We start from the raw sequence: 18,730 nt of genomic DNA, 5'->3' as shown, positions 1-18,730 counted from the left end.
AGTTCTTCCCTATTTGAAAGCAGTGAAGAAACAAAAGAAATTTTCAGTTGTTGGGGTAACTGACTCTCCATTTGGAAAAAAAAATAATCTGCATTTGGGTTGGTTCAAATTGAGGGAGAAAGACCATTCATGTATACTGTAAAATGTTAATGTAAAATATCAAGCCAAGGATAGTTACCCGTATCAGAGCAGAAGCAGTTTCAATGTATTTCAACAAATCTTTTTTTGGTTTCTAGATCCTTAAATGGGAATTCAAATGCTGGTGATTTTCATGTGTCAGGTAAGAGCTCAGTGGATGTGAAAGTTCACTTCTTCCTATATCACAGCTGTTTTATATTCAGGCCTTTCAAATATTTATAGAACTCAAATTTCCTTTTCTGTGAATAGCCCATTGAAGTATTTTGTCTATTTTTTTCTACTGGGACTTTCAAAAAATGTTTTTATTTAGAAATAATTACAGATTTATAGAAGTTGAAGAAATAATAACCTAGAGTACCCTGTGTACCCTATATCCGATTTCCCTTAATGGTAATGTTTTATGTAATTATAGTTATATATCACATTTGACACTAGTGTGATTCACAGGCCTTATCAGATTTCACTGATTTTACATGCACTTCTGTATGTGTATCTCTAGTTCTGTACAATTTTATCTAGTGTAAATTTGTGTAATTACCACCACAATCAAGATATAGAACTTGAAACACCACAAAGATCCCTTGTTCTATCCCTTTGTAGTCACAGCCATCCTTCTTTCCTCCCCCTGTTCCCCACTCCTAATCCCTGCCAACCACTAATCTATTCTCCATAATTTCTTCATATAGGAGTGCTCTATAAATGTAATCACTATATAACCTTTTAAGATTGGCTGTTTTCACTCAACATAATTCTCCTGAGATCAATTCCACTTGTTGCAGGTACAATAATTTGTTCTTTTTTGGGTAATTTCTGAGTAGTTTTTTATGGTATCGATATACCATGGTTTCTCTAAACATTCAGCCATTGAAAGACATTTGAATTGTTTCCAGTTTGGGGTTATTACAAATCTGCTATGAACATTCTCTGCCACTTTATTTGTTTTTTTGTTCCTCTGTTTCACTTTTCATGTCTTGCTGTGGGTTATTTGAGCATTTTTTTAGAATTCTACTTTGACTTATCTATAGAGTTCTTAAGTACATTTCTTTTTATAATTTTTTAGTAGTTGCCCTAGGTATTGCATTATACATATGTAACTCATCACAGTCTACTTTTGTTAACATTGAACCAGTTCAAAACCTTATCTCAACTGAGCTCCTTTAATTTACCCCACTTTATTGCATAGTTATCTTAAATATTTCCTCTATATACCTTAAGAACTACATGAGATAATGTAGCCATTTTTGATTCAACCATCTAACATAATTTTGGAAACTCAATGGGAGAAAGATAATCTATTAAATGTACCCATATTTTTACTTTATGTTCTTTCCTCACTCCTGATATTCCACATTTCCTTCATTTCTCTTCTGCTTGAAGAACTTCCTTAGAATAGATCTGACAGATTCTTAGTTTTCCTTCATCTGAGCATGTCTTCATTTCACCTTCATTCATGAAGAATATTTTTTGCTGGTATAGAGTTCTGGATTGACAGTTCTTTCAGCATTTGAAAAATGTGCTACTTCCTTCTGGCCATCATGTTTTCTGATCAGAAATCTGTCATTTAAATCATTGTTCCTCTGCAGGTGATGTATCATTACTCATGCTGCTTTCATTTTTTTTCCTCGTTTTTAGTTTTCTGAATTTTGATTATGATGTGTCTTGGCATGGATTTCTTTGGGTTTATCCTGTTTGGGGTTTGCTCAGTTTCTTGAATCTGTAGGTTGATGTTTATTGCCAAAATTGAGGAATTTTCTGCCATTATTTCTTTGAATGCCTTTTCAGCCTGACTTTCCCCTTTCCTTCTAGGATTCAGCATATTTTCCCTCTCTGTTGTTCATATTGGGTAATTTCTCTTGTTCTATAAGTTCACTGATACTTTCCTCTCTCCCCTCCATTCTGTTCTTGAGCACATCCATTGAGTCTTTTACTTTGGCTACTGTATTTTTCAGTTAAAAATATTCCATTTTGGGGACTTCCCTTGTGGTGCAGTGGTTAAGAATCCACCTGCCAATGCAGGGGACACAGGTTTGATCCCTGGTCTGGGAAGATCCCACATGCCACAGAGCAACTAAGCCTGTGCGCCACAACTACTGAGCCTGTGCTCTAGAGCCCACGAGCCGCAACTACTGAGCCCATGTTCACCACAACTACTGAAGCCTGTGCGCCCTAGAGCCCATGCACCACAACAAGCCACCACAATGAAAAGCTTACGCACCACAATGAAGAGTAGCCCCCGCTCGCCGCAACTAGAGAAAGCCGCGTGCAGCAACAAAGACCCAACAGAGCCCCCCACCAAAAAATTCCATTTTGTTCTTTATATTCTCCCTTTCTTTGCTAAGATTTTCTATTTTTTTTAATTTGTTTCAAATGTGTACATAATTTGTTCATTGAAGCATTTCTATGATTGCTGTTTTAAATTTCTTGTCAGATTAAATTATCTTGGTGTTGATGTCTCCTGATTGTCTTTTTTTTCATTCAGTTTGAGATTTTCCTGATTTTTGATACAATTAATGATTTTCAGTTCTATTCTGGACATTTTGGGTGCTGTGTTGTTAGACTCTAGATCCTTCCTTTATGCAGGCAGTTACTCTATTTAGCTGTAGCTTAGAAGTCCAGGTTGGGGTAGATGTTCAGCACCCTACTAGGCCCCACAGACTCCACCCCAGCAAAAGTGGAACACGGCCACCCGCCTCATTTTCAGTGGATGGGGGTGGAAGTTAAGCTCTCCATTCAGCCCAGCTAGAACAGATGGGGAAGATGAAAGTGGGGAAAGGGTGTTGTCTAGCACCACCTTTGTTGCTAGAGTTTGTTAAGTCGGGATGAAAGTTCAGCTCCTCATTGGGCTCTGATAACACTGAGGAGGGTGAGAAGCTTATTATTGAGCAGCACTGCTTGGAACCACCTAGTTCAACCTCAGTGCTTTTGGGCCACCATGGAAGTTCATCCTGCTTGATACTACCCTGTTGGTGAAGCAGAGGCAAACTTACCTCACTGCCACTGGGCGTGGCCCTAATGGGTAATTAATTTTTTATTTTTAGTGTTATATTCTGTATACAAACCATTTGTCAAATATTTGCATTATTAAAATATTGGTTTTTTGGATGCACAAAAATTTTAAAGTTTAATGTGGATATTACCTAGTCTATGATATATTTTAAGTTAATTTGTATAAGGTATAGGATTTAGGTCAAGGTTCATTTTTTTGGCCTATGATGTCTAATTGTTCCAACACTATTTGTTGAAAAAAAATATCCTTTGTCTATTCAATTGTTTTGCACTTTTTGTAAAAGATCAGGTGGCCTACTCATGTGAGTCTATTTCTGAACTCTTTTCTGTTCCATTGATTTATGTATCTGTCACCCTACCAACACCACACTGTCTTGATTACTGTAGCTAAATAGTGATTCTTCTCCCTTTATCCTTCTTTTTCAAAACTGCTTTATCCTAATTCCTTTGCTTTTCCTTATAACTTTAGATCCACCTTTTGTTTTTCAAAAATGCTGCATAGATTTTGATAAGAATTGCAGTACACCTTTATATTACATGGGAGAAAATTGAAATTTTTACTGTGTTGAGACTTCCAATCCATAAGCACAATATGTCTCTTCACTTATTTAGATCTTTTATTTCTTTCATCAGTGTCTTCTGGTTTTCAGCTCCTGTACATATATTGTTAGATATAAACTTAACTGTTTCATTGGCAGGAGAGGGATATTTTTGTTTTGTAGATTCCTTCTCATTCTTTATATAGAAAACAATGTCATCTGCAAATAGAGACAATTTTGTTGTTGTTGTTGTTGCTGCTGTTCTTTCCAATCTGTATGCCTTCTGTTTACTTTTCTGGTCTTATTTCACTGGCTGGGCCTTCCAGATATGCTGGTGAGAGAAGACATCCTTGCCTTTTTCCTAATCTTAGGATGTTTTCCATTTTTCTCTGGGATAAATGGCCAGTTAACTTCTGGAATGGGATTTTAAAGCTGAATACTGGAAAAAGTTAAGTGATCAACAAAGGCCAAAATAAAAAAGGCAACAAAAAAAGATGCAGAGCTAATATTTAAGAGACAAGAGACTGGCCTATTACTAGAGTAATTGTCACCTTTATAGAGAAAATTCCACTATTCTTTTCCTTGAAGTGACTTGAGTTTCAAATAACCTAATTGAGAAGGTAATTTAGATGGAGCTTTGCTCCTACCAGCAGGAAGAATCTTGTTAAATACTGTGGGATCTAACTAGAGCTTCCTTCCTGGAACCACAGTTGAAAAACTATTGAGCAGGATGAGACCAAGTAATGAAGATACCTATCAGTTCTAGCTATTTTCTCATGAACCATGTACACCATCGAAGGTGTCCCTTGCTCCTGAAGGTCTCACCATTATTAGGGATACTAAGGCACATATCCAAACTGAGCACCGAAGTCAGCCTTGTGATTTTTGCTGGTCTAACCCATCGAGTATGCAGAGAAACAGGAATTAAGGCAGTTGGGGATAAGGTAGGAATCAGTTTTAGGTCTAATCTACAGTATGAAAAGAACATATGGAATTCCAAGAAAAATCTGACAGTATAATAGAGTGGTAGTGTGTGTGCGTGCACACACACATTTAGTTGAAATAGACCACAGCAAGCAGAGTTGTGTTAGGATTTCTGTCTCTTCAAGAGAAGATACAAATGGCCAACAGGTACATGATTTACAAACATTTTCTTCTATTTGTTGTCTTTTCACTTTCTTGATAAGGTCTTTTCGTAGAAAAAGTTTATAGTTTTTGTGAATTTCAATTTATCTTTTGCTTCTTGTGTTTTTTATGTCAAATCTAAAAATCAATTGACAAATTCAAGATCAGGAAGATCTACCCCTGTGTTTCTTCTAAGAATCTGATAACTGAACTCTTAAATTTAGGTCATTGTTCAATTTCAAGTTAATTTTTCTAAATGGAGTGAGGCAGGAGTTCACCTTGATTCTTGTGCATGTAGTTAACCAGTAGTCCCAGCAGATTTCTTAAAGAAACTATTTGTACCCCATTGAATTTTCTTGGCACCCTTGCCAAAAATCAATAAGCTATGGATATTTGGGTTTATTTCTAGACTCAATTCTATCCCATTGATCCATATGTCTGCCCTTATGTAAGTACCACATTGTTTTGATTATTCTAGCTTTGAAGTAGTTTTTGAAATTGGAAAGTGTGAGTCTTCCAATTTTGTTTTTCTTTTTCAGTGTTGTTTTGACTATTTGGGGACCCTTGAAATTTCGTATAAATTGGAGGATCAGCTTTTCCCATCTGAAAAATGAAGTATTAGAATTTTGATAGGGATTGCACTGAATCTGTAAATTGCTTCGAGGATTACTGCCATCTTACTAGTTGTTATGGACTGAATTGTGTCCCCAAATTCCTATGTTGAAGCCCTAACCCACAATGGGACTATATTTGGAGATAGGGCCTTTAAGGAGCCAATTAAGATTAAATGATGCCATAAGAGTGGGACCCTAATCCAATACGAATTTTGTTCTTTAAGAAGAGGAAGAAATACCAGGAATGTGCATGTACAGAGAAAACGCCATCTGCAGGTCCAGGAGAGAGGCCTCAGGAGACGTCAAATCTGCAAACAGCTTGATCTTGAATATCCAGCCTCCAGAACTGTGAGAAATAAATTTCTGTTGTTTAAGCCATCCAGTCTGTGGTACATTGTTATGGCAGACCTAGTAGAGTAGTACAACACTATTACATTTTCCAATTGATGAAAATGGAATGTCCTTCCATTTAATAATGTCTTTAATTTTGTTCAGCAATGATTTATAGTTTTCAGTGTACAAGGCTTTCACTCCCACGGTTAAATTTATTCCTATGTATTTTATTCTTTTTGATGCTATTATAAATAGAATTTTCTTAGTTCCCCTTTGTATTGTTGATTTCTAATGTATAGAAAAACAATTTTTTTGTGCTGATCCTGTACCCTATAATTTTACTAAATTTATTAGCTCCAGTTTTTTCCTGTGGACATTTTGGGATTTTCTATGTATAGAATTATGTCATCTGCAAATAGAGAGAGTTTTAGTTCTTCCTTTAGAATTTGGATGCCTTTTATTTTTCTTGACTACTTTCTCTGGCTAGGACTTCCAGTACAATGTTGAATACCAATGGTGAAATCAGATATTCTTGTCTTGTTCCTGGTGTTAAGGAAAAAGATTTCAGATGTTCACCATTGGGGATGATGTTAGCTGTGGGTTTTTCATAAATGCCCTTTATCATGTTAAGGAAATTCCCTTCTATTCCTAGTTTGCTGAGCATTTTTAACCTGAAAGACTGTTTAATTTTTTCAAGTGCCTTTTCTACATCAATTGAGATGATCATGTTGGGTTTTTTTCACCTTTGCTTTATTAATGAAGTATATTAACTTCATTTATTTTCTTATGTTGAAGCACCTTGGTATTCCTGGAATAAATCCCACTTAGTCAAGCTGTGCAATCATTTTAATGTACTGTTGGATTTGGTTTGCTAATATTTTGTTGAAGATTTTTGTACCTATATCCATGAGAGGAATTTATCTGTAGTTTTCATTTCTAGTGGTATTTTTGTCTGGCTTTATATCAGGATAATGCTGGCTTCATAGAATGTGTTAGGGATAATTCTCTCCTATTTTTCAGAAGAGTTTGAATAGGATTGGTGTTAATCCTTCTTTAAAAGTTTAAATTCACTGGTGAAGCCACCTGGACCTGGACTTTTCTTTCTTGAAGGTCTTGAACTACTGATTCAACCTTTTTACTTTTTACAGGTCTGTTGCACTTCTCTATTTCTTATTGAGTCAATTTCAGTAATTTGTGTCTAGAGATTTGTGCATTTAATCTACATTATTTAATTTGTTGGTGTACAATTATTTGTAGTATTATTTTATAATTCTTCAAATTTCTGTAAGGTTTGTAATGTCCCCACTTTTATTTCTAACTTTAGTTATTTGCATCTTCTTTTCTTTTCTTAAACACTTTATCTAAAGGTTTGTCAATTTTGATCTTTTCAAATAACCAACTTCTGGTTTCACTGATTCTATTTTTAAAATTTCATTTATTCTTTGTATCTGCTTTTGTCTGTATTTTCTTCCTTCTGCTGGTTTTGGGTTTAGTTTGCTCCTCTTTTCTAGTTCCTTAAGATGTAAAGTTAGGTTAAGATTTTCTTCCTTTTTAATATAGGTATTTATAGCTGTACATTTCCCTCTGGGAACTGCTTTCATTGAATCTCGTAAGTTTTAGTATGTTGTGTTTTTATTTTCCTTCATCTCAAAATGTTTGCTAATTTCACCAGTGATTTCTTCTTTGACCAATTGGTCATTTAAAGAGTATGTTGTTTAATTCCCACATATTTGCAAAATTTTCAATTTTCCTTCTAATATTGACTTCTAACCTTGTTTCATATTAGTTAGATACTTGGTATGCTTTCAGTTGTTTAAAATGAGAATTACTTTATGATCCTGGAGAATGTTCCATGTGCACTTCAGAAAAATGTGTATCTGCTGTTGTTGGGTGGAATGTTCCAAATATGTGTGTTAGGGCTAGTTGGTTTTTGTGATGTCCAAGTCCACTTACTTATTGATCTTCTATCTAGATATACTTTTCATTATTGAAAATAAGGTACTTAAGTCCCCAACTATTGTAGAACTATTTCTCCCAACAATTCTGTCCATGTTTACTACATATATTTTGAGGCTCTGTTTAGTGCAAGTATGTTTATCTTCTAAATGCATTGACACCTTTATCAATAGATAATTTCCTCTTTGTCTTGTAACAATTTAGACCTAAAACCATTTTGTGTTTTAATCTATCTACACAGGATCACTTTTTTAGTTCCTCTAGTGGATACTTTTATATCTTTAAAGATTACAACTAACTTTTAAACCTTTAAAAATTGAAATATAGTTGATTTACAATATTGTGTTCATTTCAGGTGTACAGAAAAGTGATTGTTACATATATATGTATTTTTTCAGATTATTTTCGATTATGTTATTATAAGATATTGAATACAATCTCCTGTGCTATACAGTAAATCCTTATTGCTTATCTATTTTATGTATAGTAGTTTGTATGTGTTACTCCCATACTCCTAATTTATCCCTTCCCCCCTCCCTTTTTCCTTTGGTAACCATAAGTTTGTTTTCTGTGCCTGTGAATCCATTTCTCTTTTGTATATTCATTTGTATTATTTTTTAGATTTCACATATAAGTGATATCATATTTGTCTGACTTGCTTCACTAATATATTCCTTAGGTCCATCCATGTTGCTGAAAATGGCAATATTCTTTTTTATGACTAATATTCCATTACACACACACACACACACACACACACACACACACACACACACACGTCTTCTTAAGCCAGTCGGGCATTTGGGTTGTTTCCCTGTCTTGGCTATTGTAAATAGTGCTGCTACATGAACTCTGAGGCACATGTATCTTTTGGAATTAGAGTTTTCATCTTTTCCAAATAGTTACCAAGAAGTGGGGTTGGCAGATTACATGGTAGCTCTATTTTTTGTTTTTTAAGGAAACTCCATACTGTTTTACATAGTGGCTGCACCAATTTACATTCCCACCAACAGTGTAGGAAGGTTCCCTTTTCTCCACACACTCTCCGGCATTTATTATTTATAGTTTTGGTGATGGCCATTCTGAATGATGTGAGGTGATACCTCATTGTGGTTTTGATTTGCATTTCTCTAATAATTATCAACATTAAGCATGTTTTCATGTGCCTGTTGGCCATCTGTATGTCTTCTTTAGAGTAATGTCTATTTAGGTCTTCTGCTCATTTTTTTTTTTTTGTGGTATGCGGGCCTCCCTCTGTTGTGGCCTCTCCCGTTGCGGAGCACAGGCTCCAGACACGCAGGCTCAGCGGCCATGGCTCACGGACCCAGCCGCTCCACGGCACGCGGGATCCTCCCAGACCGGGGCGCGAACCCGGTTCCCCTGCATCGGCAGGCGGACGCGCAACCACTGCGCCACCAGGGAAGCCCTTCTGCTCATTTTTAAATTGTTGTTTTTTAATATTGAGTTGTATCAGCTGTTTGTATATTTTGAATATTAACCCCTTGTTGGTTGCATTGTTTGCAGATACTTTCTCCCATTCAGTAGGTTTGTCTTTATGTTTTGTTGATAGTTTCCTCTGCTGTGCAAGAGTTTTAAAGTTTGATTAGGTCCCATTTGTTTATTTTTGCTTTTATTTGTTTTGCCTTGGGGAACTGATCTAAGAAAATAGTGCTGTGATTTATGCCCAAGAATGCTCTTTGACTGTGTTCTCTTCTGGGAGTTTTATGGTGTCATGTCTTAAATTTAGGTCTTTAAGTAAACATTTTTTAGTTAACTTTTGTATATGGTGTGTTTTAATCTCATTGATTTGCACGTAGCTGTCCAACTATCCCAACACCACTTATTGAAGAGATTGTCTTTTCATTGTGTATTCTTGGCTCCTTTCTTGTAGATTCATTGACTGTAGGTGTCTGGGTTTACTCTGGGTTCTCTATTCTTTTACATTGATCTATATGTCTGTTTTTATGTCAATAACATGCTGTTTTGATTACTGTAGCTTTGTAGTTCTGAGGTCTGGATGGGTTATGCCACCACCTTTGATTGTTTTCCTCAGGATGGCTTTGGCAATTCTGGGTCTTTTGTGACTCCATATAAATTTTAGGATTATTTGTTCTAGTTCTGTGAAAAACATCATGGGTGTTTTGATAGGGATCACACTAAATCTGTAGATTGCTTTGGGTAGTATGGCCATTTCTTTTTTTTTTTTTAATAAATTCCTTCCTCCCTCCCTTCATTTCTTTATTTTTTGTCTGTCGCTGTAAGACTGAGGAACAAGTCCTGAGAGCAGGTGAGGGGATTAAGAAGAGACAGGGTCAGGAGGGTGGTGTATAAACATACACACTTTACTTCTCATCAAACCTCTTTTTATATATTGCAGTAGACAATACATGTTTTTGTTAAAATCACCAAACTGAATCATCAGACAGTATTTCCTTAGTGTTGAAGTTATAGTACAAAACATTCTGTGAAACAGGATATAAACATGCGTGAGAACAGACTGTGACTACCAAAGCATGCCAAGGACAAACTATGGTTAGAGAAACTGCAAGCAACCTCATGTGCCAAGACTCATATCTTCTCTAATAACTCTTTTGGGTCCTGTCAAGGATTAAGCAGGACTTTGCCACGCTTTACGCTTCAAGAACTGTGTCAGCTTGCAGCTGGTTCCCCACATGTCCCCCTTCCTTATTTTTTAATGTGAGGTGGTAGAGTCCAACTTGGAGTTCTGCAATTGCTCGTAAGCCAGTTCACAGGAGGACTGGAAAACAACAAACACACAATAATATTAAAATACCAATAACAATTATAGAATAAAGGAGGTTAATAAGAGAATTCGGGGCAGTACAGTAGCTGAACGAAAAGTTGTCGTTCCTTAGATCCAGTTTGCCCCATTTTTACTCCTGATGAGAACAAAACAGAATGAAAGGCTATATCTAAAACATCCCCCGGTACAATCCAACTTACCCTGTATATGTCTGCGCACGAAATATTTCCGGGGTCCCTCTCAACAGCCCACGTCCTCAGGTCCCTGTTCGGGCACCACTTGTCAGTTGCTGTAAGACTGAGGAACAAGTCCTGAGAGCAGGTGAGGGGATTAAGAAGAGACAGGGGCAGGAGGGTGGTGTATAAACATACACACTTTATTTCTCATCAAACGGATTTACATCTAGGGGAGCTGCATGCTGGATATTTGTGATATCCTCATGTAAGCGAGCAATATCAAGGGATAGATTGGAATGAGACCAAATTCCCAATAAATGATTCTTAATCTGAGGCCAAGGCCACTGCTAATCGTTATATGGCTTAGAGGTTACACAGATTGCAGAAAATTCTGCATGACAACGCATAGAACAGGCAATTTTTAAAGCAGCTAATTGGTCTCCAAGAATAAGAACAACTTCTTCCAACGCATTAACATGACTTTCTAATTTTCTATCAATAGTTTCTTGAGTTCCCAAAGCATTAGAGACATTAGCGGCTAAATTATTCACAAATGTGGCAGTATGAATACTTTGAGTCAGCGCAGTAGCGGAAGCAGCTACAGAAGCAATGACTGCAACGAGCGCTGTAATTCCAGCTATAAGTAGCCCCAAAAATCGCTTGGGCCGTTGTAAAAGAAGGGAAAGTTCATGCATGACCTGCAAACCTGAATTAGAATACGAAGGACCTGTAACATTTACAGGGAGCATAACAAAGGGAGGCTGATGAACAAGAAGAAATCCCCGGTTTGATTCCCCCATGGTTATACAATTTGTCAAATTACAATTATCACAACGTATGTCATAAAACCCTTCTTTTTGAAAAACGTAGACAGAACCAGTAAGAATAGCATAGGGTGGTGGAACACAAGCCATAACAAAAGCGGTTAAGTTCCTAACAGGATGTTGTTGATGTGAAAGGACAACAGGCCCCACAGCAGCCATCAACTTCCAAGTATTATTTTGTACATTTCCTAAATTGGTGGAGAGGACACCCTCCACCCATCCCCCTGGAGATTCAATCTTATCTTATTAATAAGAAGTTCAGCAAAAGGTTGAGGAAAAGACCAGTCCAAAACAGCTTCAGTAGTATGAGGAATTCGACGCCACACCGGTGTAGAATATCGGCATCGATGCCACAGAGGATATGACCATAAAGGTTCTGAGGGGTTAGAAAAGGGGGACGATATTTGTTGAGTGCAGGGAGGCAAGTCCTTAGGAGGATCCTCTGTAGCCTTAAAATAAGGAGTGGAGAGCCTCATAATATTCAAAATCCATTCCCTGCGAGACAACGTTTCATTCCGATACTGGAACTGATATGTATAAGAAGGCCTGGGTCCTACTGAAAGACATCCATGCCGGTATCGTTCGTGTTGGTTATACCAAAACGCAGGAATGGAAAAACAGACAGGGGCACGCAAAGAAAAGGCAGTATATGAAAAACGAGTTACAGTGAGAGGGGTAATAAAACCACTGCTTGGATAGCCAAGAAGGGAAGTATCATTAACATAAACAGGAATTGAGGGATAATTTCATTCTACAGGGTGAAGTAAAGGAGGATCAGGGACATATGCCCAATAAGCATCAGTATTACCCAAAACTACCTGACAAAAAATAACAGCCAACATAGCCACAAACAATGTTTGTGGGGACTTAGTCACTTGCTGCTGCATCAACATCTCCTCCACCTTCTGGGTCAGTCGTTTCAATTGGCCCAAGTTGGAGGGTTGGCCATCCGCGTGGTGCAGGAGAGACGACACTGACGAGCTTGGAGAGTTGGTTTCTTGGGAGGATTGGGAGTGTCGTCGAGCCGCATTCTCTTCATATGGCAGGGGAGAGAGTTCACTATCCGGTCCAGATCCATATTGCAGGGGAGGGAATTCACCATCTGGTCCGAATCCATAGAATCTCACGAGGTGCTCAGGTATCCAACGAGGATCCTTAGTGTCCCTAGGAAACACACAAACATGCCCTCGTCCCCATATTAGTACAGGATCTGGCCCATTCCATTGATTAGTAAGAGGATCCTGCCAACGGACTTCAGCAAAAGGCAAGGCACGAGGATGCCAAAATCCTTCTGCAATAAATTGTGCAGGGTTGTGGTATATTCCTCCTTCTTTATTTTAAACCCCAAGAAGATATATCTTCCCCCTGCTTAGAAGCTTGAAATAAAGCAGTTTGGAGTGGAAAAGAAAGACTCACAGGCAGAGAGGAAGTAGAAGAAACAGAAATAGACCCTTGATTTACTGAAGGGGACTCATCAGGAGCTTCTGCTGGCAAGGAAGAGCCAGAAGAATGCGCAATAGGGGCTAGGGAAGCATCTTGAGTAACATCATGTAAATGTTTTACCCAAGTTAAAGCTTGGGCTAAAGCAGTAAATGAAGTTTTATCTAATATAGGAAAGTTTTCAGATTCCGCAGGCACATTCTTAAGAGCTGAAAAAATGCCATCATCAAAATCAGGATTGTGATATCATGCAGCCTCTTCCTCCAATTCAGTCTCATCCTCTGGGGATAGTTCATCATCCTCCAGGGACTCTGAAGATGGCATGGTCGCCAACAAGGGAGGCGCAGTAGGAGAAACAGGTTCCTCAGGCAAATTTTGTAACTGAGGAGCAGAAGGGAAGCGGCGTAAAGATGCTGCTTTGATTAATTTCTTAATCTCATGAGTTGGGTCAAGACAATCTCTTATCAAATTCCAAAGTGAAAAAGTATCTACAGGAACCTTAGAAGGTCCATGAAGGGAATAGAAAGTTTTCAGTTGTTGACCTATTTTTTCCCATGTTTGAATATTAACAGTTCCTCCCTCCGGGAACCATGAACAAGTTTCCTGCACAAAATGAAGAAAATGATCAAGCTTTTTATGTGTAACCTTAATGCCCCGAGTGGATAACATAGAGTACAGTAGCTGAACGAAAAGTTGTCGTTCCTTAGATCCAGTTTGCCCCATTTTTACTCCTGATGAGAACAAAACAGAATGAAAGGCTATATCTAAAACATCCCCCGGTACAATCCAACTTACCCTGTATATGTCTGCGCACGAAATATTTCCGGGGTCCCTCTCAACAGCCCACGTCCTCAGGTCCCTGTTCGGGCACCACTTGTCAGTTGCTGTAAGACTGAGGAACAAGTCCTGAGAGCAGGTGAGGGGATTAAGAAGAGACAGGGGCAGGAGGGTGGTGTATAAACATACACACTTTATTTCTCATCAAACCTCTTTTTATATATTGCAGTAGACAATACATGTTTTTGTTAAAATCACCAAACTGAATCATCAGACAGTATTTCCTTAGTGTTGAAGTTATAGTACAAAACATTCTGTGAAACAGGATATAAACATGCGTGAGAACAGACTGTGACTACCAAAGCATGCCAAGGACAAACTATAGTTAGAGAAACTGCAAGCAACCTCACGGGCCAAGACTCATATCTTCTCTAATAACTCTTTCAGATCCTGTCAAGAATTAAACAGGACTTCGCCATGATTTAAGCTGCAAGAACTGTGTCAGCTGGCAGCTGGTTCCCAACAATTTTTGGCTGAGTTGGGTCTTTGTTGCTAGGCACAGGCTTTCTCTAGTTGCCGTGAGTGAGGGCTACTCTTCATTGTGGTGCATGGGCTTCTCAACGCAGTGGCTTCTCTTGTTGTGGAGCACGGGCTCTAGGTGTGCAGGCTTCAGTGGTTGTGGTTCACAGGCTCTAGAGCACAGGCTCAGTAGTTGTGGCACACAGGCTTAGTTGCTCTGTGGCATGTGGGATCTTCCCGAACCAGGGCTTGAACCCGTGTCCCCTGCATTGGCAGGTGGATTCTTAACCACTGTGCCACCAGGGAAGCCCCAGTATGACCATTTTAACGATATTAATTCTTCCAATCCAAGACCATGGGGTATCTTTCCATTTCTTTGAATCATTTTCAGTTTTCCTTCAGTTTTATAGTTTTCAGCATATAGGTCTCTAACCTCCTTTGTTGTTTATTCCTAGGTATTTCTTTTTGATGTGATTTTAAACGGGATTCTCTCTTTTTTTTTTTAACATACTCTGATATTTCACTGTTAGTGTAAAGAAATGCAACAAATTCCTGTATATTAATCTTGTATCCTGCTACCTTGCTAAATTCATTTATTAGTTATAATAGTTTTGGTGTGGAGTCTTTAGGGTTCTGTATACAGAGTATCATGTCATCTGCAAATAGTGACAATTTTACCTCTTCTCTTCCAATTTGGATATCTTTTACTTCTTTTTCTTGTCTGATTGCTGTGGCTATGAGTTTGAATACTATGTTGAATAGAAGTGGGGAGAGTGGGCATCTTTGTCTTGTTCCTGAATTTAGCAGGAAGGCTTTCACTTTTTACTGTTCAGCATTATGTTGCTTGTGGGTTTGTCATAAATGGTTTTCATCATGTTGAAGTATTTTCACTCTATACCCATGTTGGTGAGAGATTTTTTTTTATCATGAATGGGTGTTGAATTTTGTCAAATGCATTTTCTGCATCTATTAAGATGATCATGTGGTTTATGTCTTTCCTTTTGTTAATGTGGTGTATAACATTGATTGATTTGCATATGTTGATCCATCCTAGAATGATCCAACTTGATCATGGTGTATGATCCTTCTTATGTATTGTTAGATTTGGTTTGCTAATGTTTTGTTGAGTATTTCTGCATCTATATCAAAGATATTGGCCTGTAATTTTCTTTTTTGTAGTGTCTTTGTCTGGTTTTAGTATCAGGGTGATGGTGGCTTCATAAAATGAATTTGGGAGTGTTCTTTATGTATTGTTAGATTTGGTTTGTTAATATTTTGTTGAGGATTTTTACGTCTATATTCACCAAACTTATTGGCCTGTAATTTTCCTTTTTTGTAGTGTCTTTTTCTGATTTTGGTATTAGGGTGATGGTGGCTTCATAAAATGAATTTGGGAGTGTTCCCTCCTCTTCAGTCTTTTGGAAGAGTTTGAGAAAGATAGGTATAAGTCCTTCTTTGCATGTTTGGTAGAATTCCTCAGTGAAGCCATCTGGCCCTGGACCTTTGTTTAGAGGGAGGTTGGTTTTGTTTTGGGGTTTTTTGTTTTTTGTTTTTTTAATTCTAGATATTATTTCACTTCTAGTCATCAGTCTGTTCAAATTATCTGTTTCTTCTTGACTCGGTTTTCTCAGGCTCTATGTTTCTAGAAACTTGTCCATTTCTTCTATCGTGCCCAATTTTGTTGGCATATGACTGTTCATGGTATTCTCTTATGATTTTTTGTATTCCTATAATATCATTTATTTCTCCTCTTTCATTTCCTGTTTTGTTCATTGATGTCCTCTCTATTTTGTTCTTGGTGAGCCTGCCTAGAGGTTTGTTAATTTTATCTTAAAAAAAAAACCAGCTCCCAGTTTTATTGATCTTTTCTATTTTTGTTGATCTCCATTTTATTTATTTCCTAATTTTTATTATTTCCTTCCTTCTACTGACTTTGGGTTTTGTTGACTCTTCTAATTCTTTTAATGGTAGGTAGGTTGTTTGAGACTTTTTTGTTTCTTGAGGAAGGCCTGTATCTCTATGAACGTCCTTCTTATAACTGCTTTTGCTATATCCCATAAATTTTGTAAGGTTGTGTTTTCATTTTCATTTCTCTGAAGGTATTTTGATTTCGTTGTTGACCCATTAGTTTTTTTAGTAGCATGTTGTTTAGTCTCCATCCATTCATTATTTTCCTGTTTTTCTTTCTGTGTTTGATTTCTAGTTTCATACTGTTGTGGTCAGAAAAGGTGCTTGAAATAGTTTCTATCCTCTTAAATTTGTTGAGGCTTATTTTGTGACCTAGTATGTGGTCTATCCTAGAGCATGTTCCGAGGGCACTTGAAAAGAACATGTATTCTGCTGTTTTTGGATGGAATGTCCTACAGATATCTGTTAAGTCCAACTGGTCTATTATGTCATTTAAGACCTCTGTTGCCTTATTGATTTTTTTTAAGGGAGGGAGGGAGGGAGGATGGATGGATACATGGATGGATAGAGGGATGGTGAGTGAGTGAACAGATGGATGGGTGGATGGATGATAGATAATAATAGTGAACTTTTAAAATTAATTAATTAATATATGGCTGCATCAACAGGATATAAACATGCGTGAGAACAGACTGTGACTACCAAAGCATGCCAAGGACAAACTATAGTTAGAGAAACTGCAAGCAACCTCACGGGCCAAGACTCATATCTTCTCTAATAACTCTTTCAGATCCTGTCAAGAATTAAACAGGACTTCGCCATGATTTAAGCTGCAAGAACTGTGTCAGCTGGCAGCTGGTTCCCAACAATTTTTGGCTGAGTTGGGTCTTTGTTGCTAGGCACAGGCTTTCTCTAGTTGCCGTGAGTGAGGGCTACTCTTCATTGTGGTGCATGGGCTTCTCAACGCAGTGGCTTCTCTTGTTGTGGAGCACGGGCTCTAGGTGTGCAGGCTTCAGTGGTTGTGGTTCACAGGCTCTAGAGCACAGGCTCAGTAGTTGTGGCACACAGGCTTAGTTGCTCTGTGGCATGTGGGATCTTCCCGAACCAGGGCTTGAACCCGTGTCCCCTGCATTGGCAGGTGGATTCTTAACCACTGTGCCACCAGGGAAGCCCCAGTATGACCATTTTAACGATATTAATTCTTCCAATCCAAGACCATGGGGTATCTTTCCATTTCTTTGAATCATTTTCAGTTTTCCTTCAGTTTTATAGTTTTCAGCATATAGGTCTCTAACCTCCTTTGTTGTTTATTCCTAGGTATTTCTTTTTGATGTGATTTTAAACGGGATTCTCTCTTTTTTTTTTTTAACATACTCTGATATTTCACTGTTAGTGTAAAGAAATGCAACAAATTCTTTAGAGGAAAAGCATCTAGTCTTTCACCACTAAGTGTAATGTTAGCTGTAGGTTTTTATAGATTCTTTTTATCAAGTCAGGGTAGTTCCCTCTGTTCCTATTTTTCTGAGAATTTGTATCATGAATGAATATTTAATTTTGTCAAATTTTTTTCTGCATTAATTAATATAATCATGCGATTTTCATTATTTGATTTGTTGACTGGTGGATTACAATTGCTTTTCAAACATTGAACCAGCTTTGCATCCCTGAAATAAACCCCACTTGGTCATGGTGTATAATTCTTTTTTCATATTGCTGAATACTATTTGCTAATATTTTGTTAAGTATTTTGGTGTCTAAATTCACAACGAATATTGGTCTGAGTTTTCTTTTTATGTACTGTTTTTGTTCAGTTTTGGTATCAGGTAATACTAGCTGCATAAAATGAATGGGGAAGTGTTCCCTCCTCTTCCATTTTCTGGAGAGATTGTATAGAATTGGTATTAATTCTTCATTAAATGTTTGGTAGAATTCTCCAGTGAAACCACATGGTCCTGGAGATTTCTTTTTTGGGAGCCTTTAAGTTAAAAATTCAACTTCCTTAATAGTTATAGGGCTATTCAAATGATCTATTTCATATTGGGTGAGTTTGTGGTAGTTTTTATTTTTCAAGGGATTGGTCCATTTGCCAGATGTAGGTCTGTAGAGTTTTTTGTAGTATTCATTGGTATTCCTTTTAACATCTGCAGAGTCTGTAGCAATACTGTACCCACTGTTTCATTCCTGATATTGGTAATTTGTGTCCTCTCTCTCCTTCTCTCTCTCCTTCTCCCCCTTTTTTGTCTGTCTTGCTAGAGTATTGCCAATTTTATTGGTCTTCTCAAAGAATCTACTTTTTATTTCATTGATTTTTCTGTGTTATCAATTTCCTTGATTTCTGCTTGTATCATTATTATTTCCTTCTTTTCACTTTGGGTTTATTTTGCTTTTCATTTTCTAGGTTCTTGAGATGGGAGCTTGGATTATTGATTTGAGACTTTTTCTCATTTCTAACATATGCATTTAGTGTTATAAATTTACCTCTTAATACTGCTTTACCTGTGTCTTACAAATTTTGATATGTTGTGTTTTTATTTTCTTTCATTTTGATATATTTTAAAAATTTCCTTCAGACTTCTGTGACCCATGGATTATTTAGAATTGTGTTGTTTAG

The 18,730-nt window shown here is 37.4% G+C and overlaps 1 long non-coding RNA gene across 5 annotated transcripts in view; it reads right to left on the bottom strand.

Annotated features, from left to right (window-relative positions):
- Positions 1-10,065: 10,065 nt before the first annotated feature.
- Positions 10,066-18,730, bottom strand: part of LOC112067242 (uncharacterized) — a 28,403-nt gene continuing 19,738 nt past the window's right edge. For 4 of the 5 annotated variants that reach the window (XR_002893177.3, XR_003676603.1, XR_002893178.2 and 1 more), the window contains exons 3-4: positions 13,711-13,821; positions 10,874-12,639 (exon numbers count right to left, since the gene is read on the bottom strand). This is a non-coding gene — a long non-coding RNA (uncharacterized lncRNA). Of the gene's footprint in view, positions 10,470-10,873; positions 12,640-13,710; positions 13,822-18,730 lie in introns of those variants that run through there. The other variant, XR_008615605.1, reaches the window with a different exon arrangement.

The sequence above is a fragment of the Physeter macrocephalus genome, chromosome 17, assembly GCF_002837175.3.
Source record: "Physeter macrocephalus isolate SW-GA chromosome 17, ASM283717v5, whole genome shotgun sequence".
Taxonomy (NCBI): domain Eukaryota; kingdom Metazoa; phylum Chordata; class Mammalia; order Artiodactyla; family Physeteridae; genus Physeter; species Physeter macrocephalus.
Note: the sequence above shows the minus strand (reverse complement) of the source record. Positions and strands in the feature narration are given on the sequence as shown.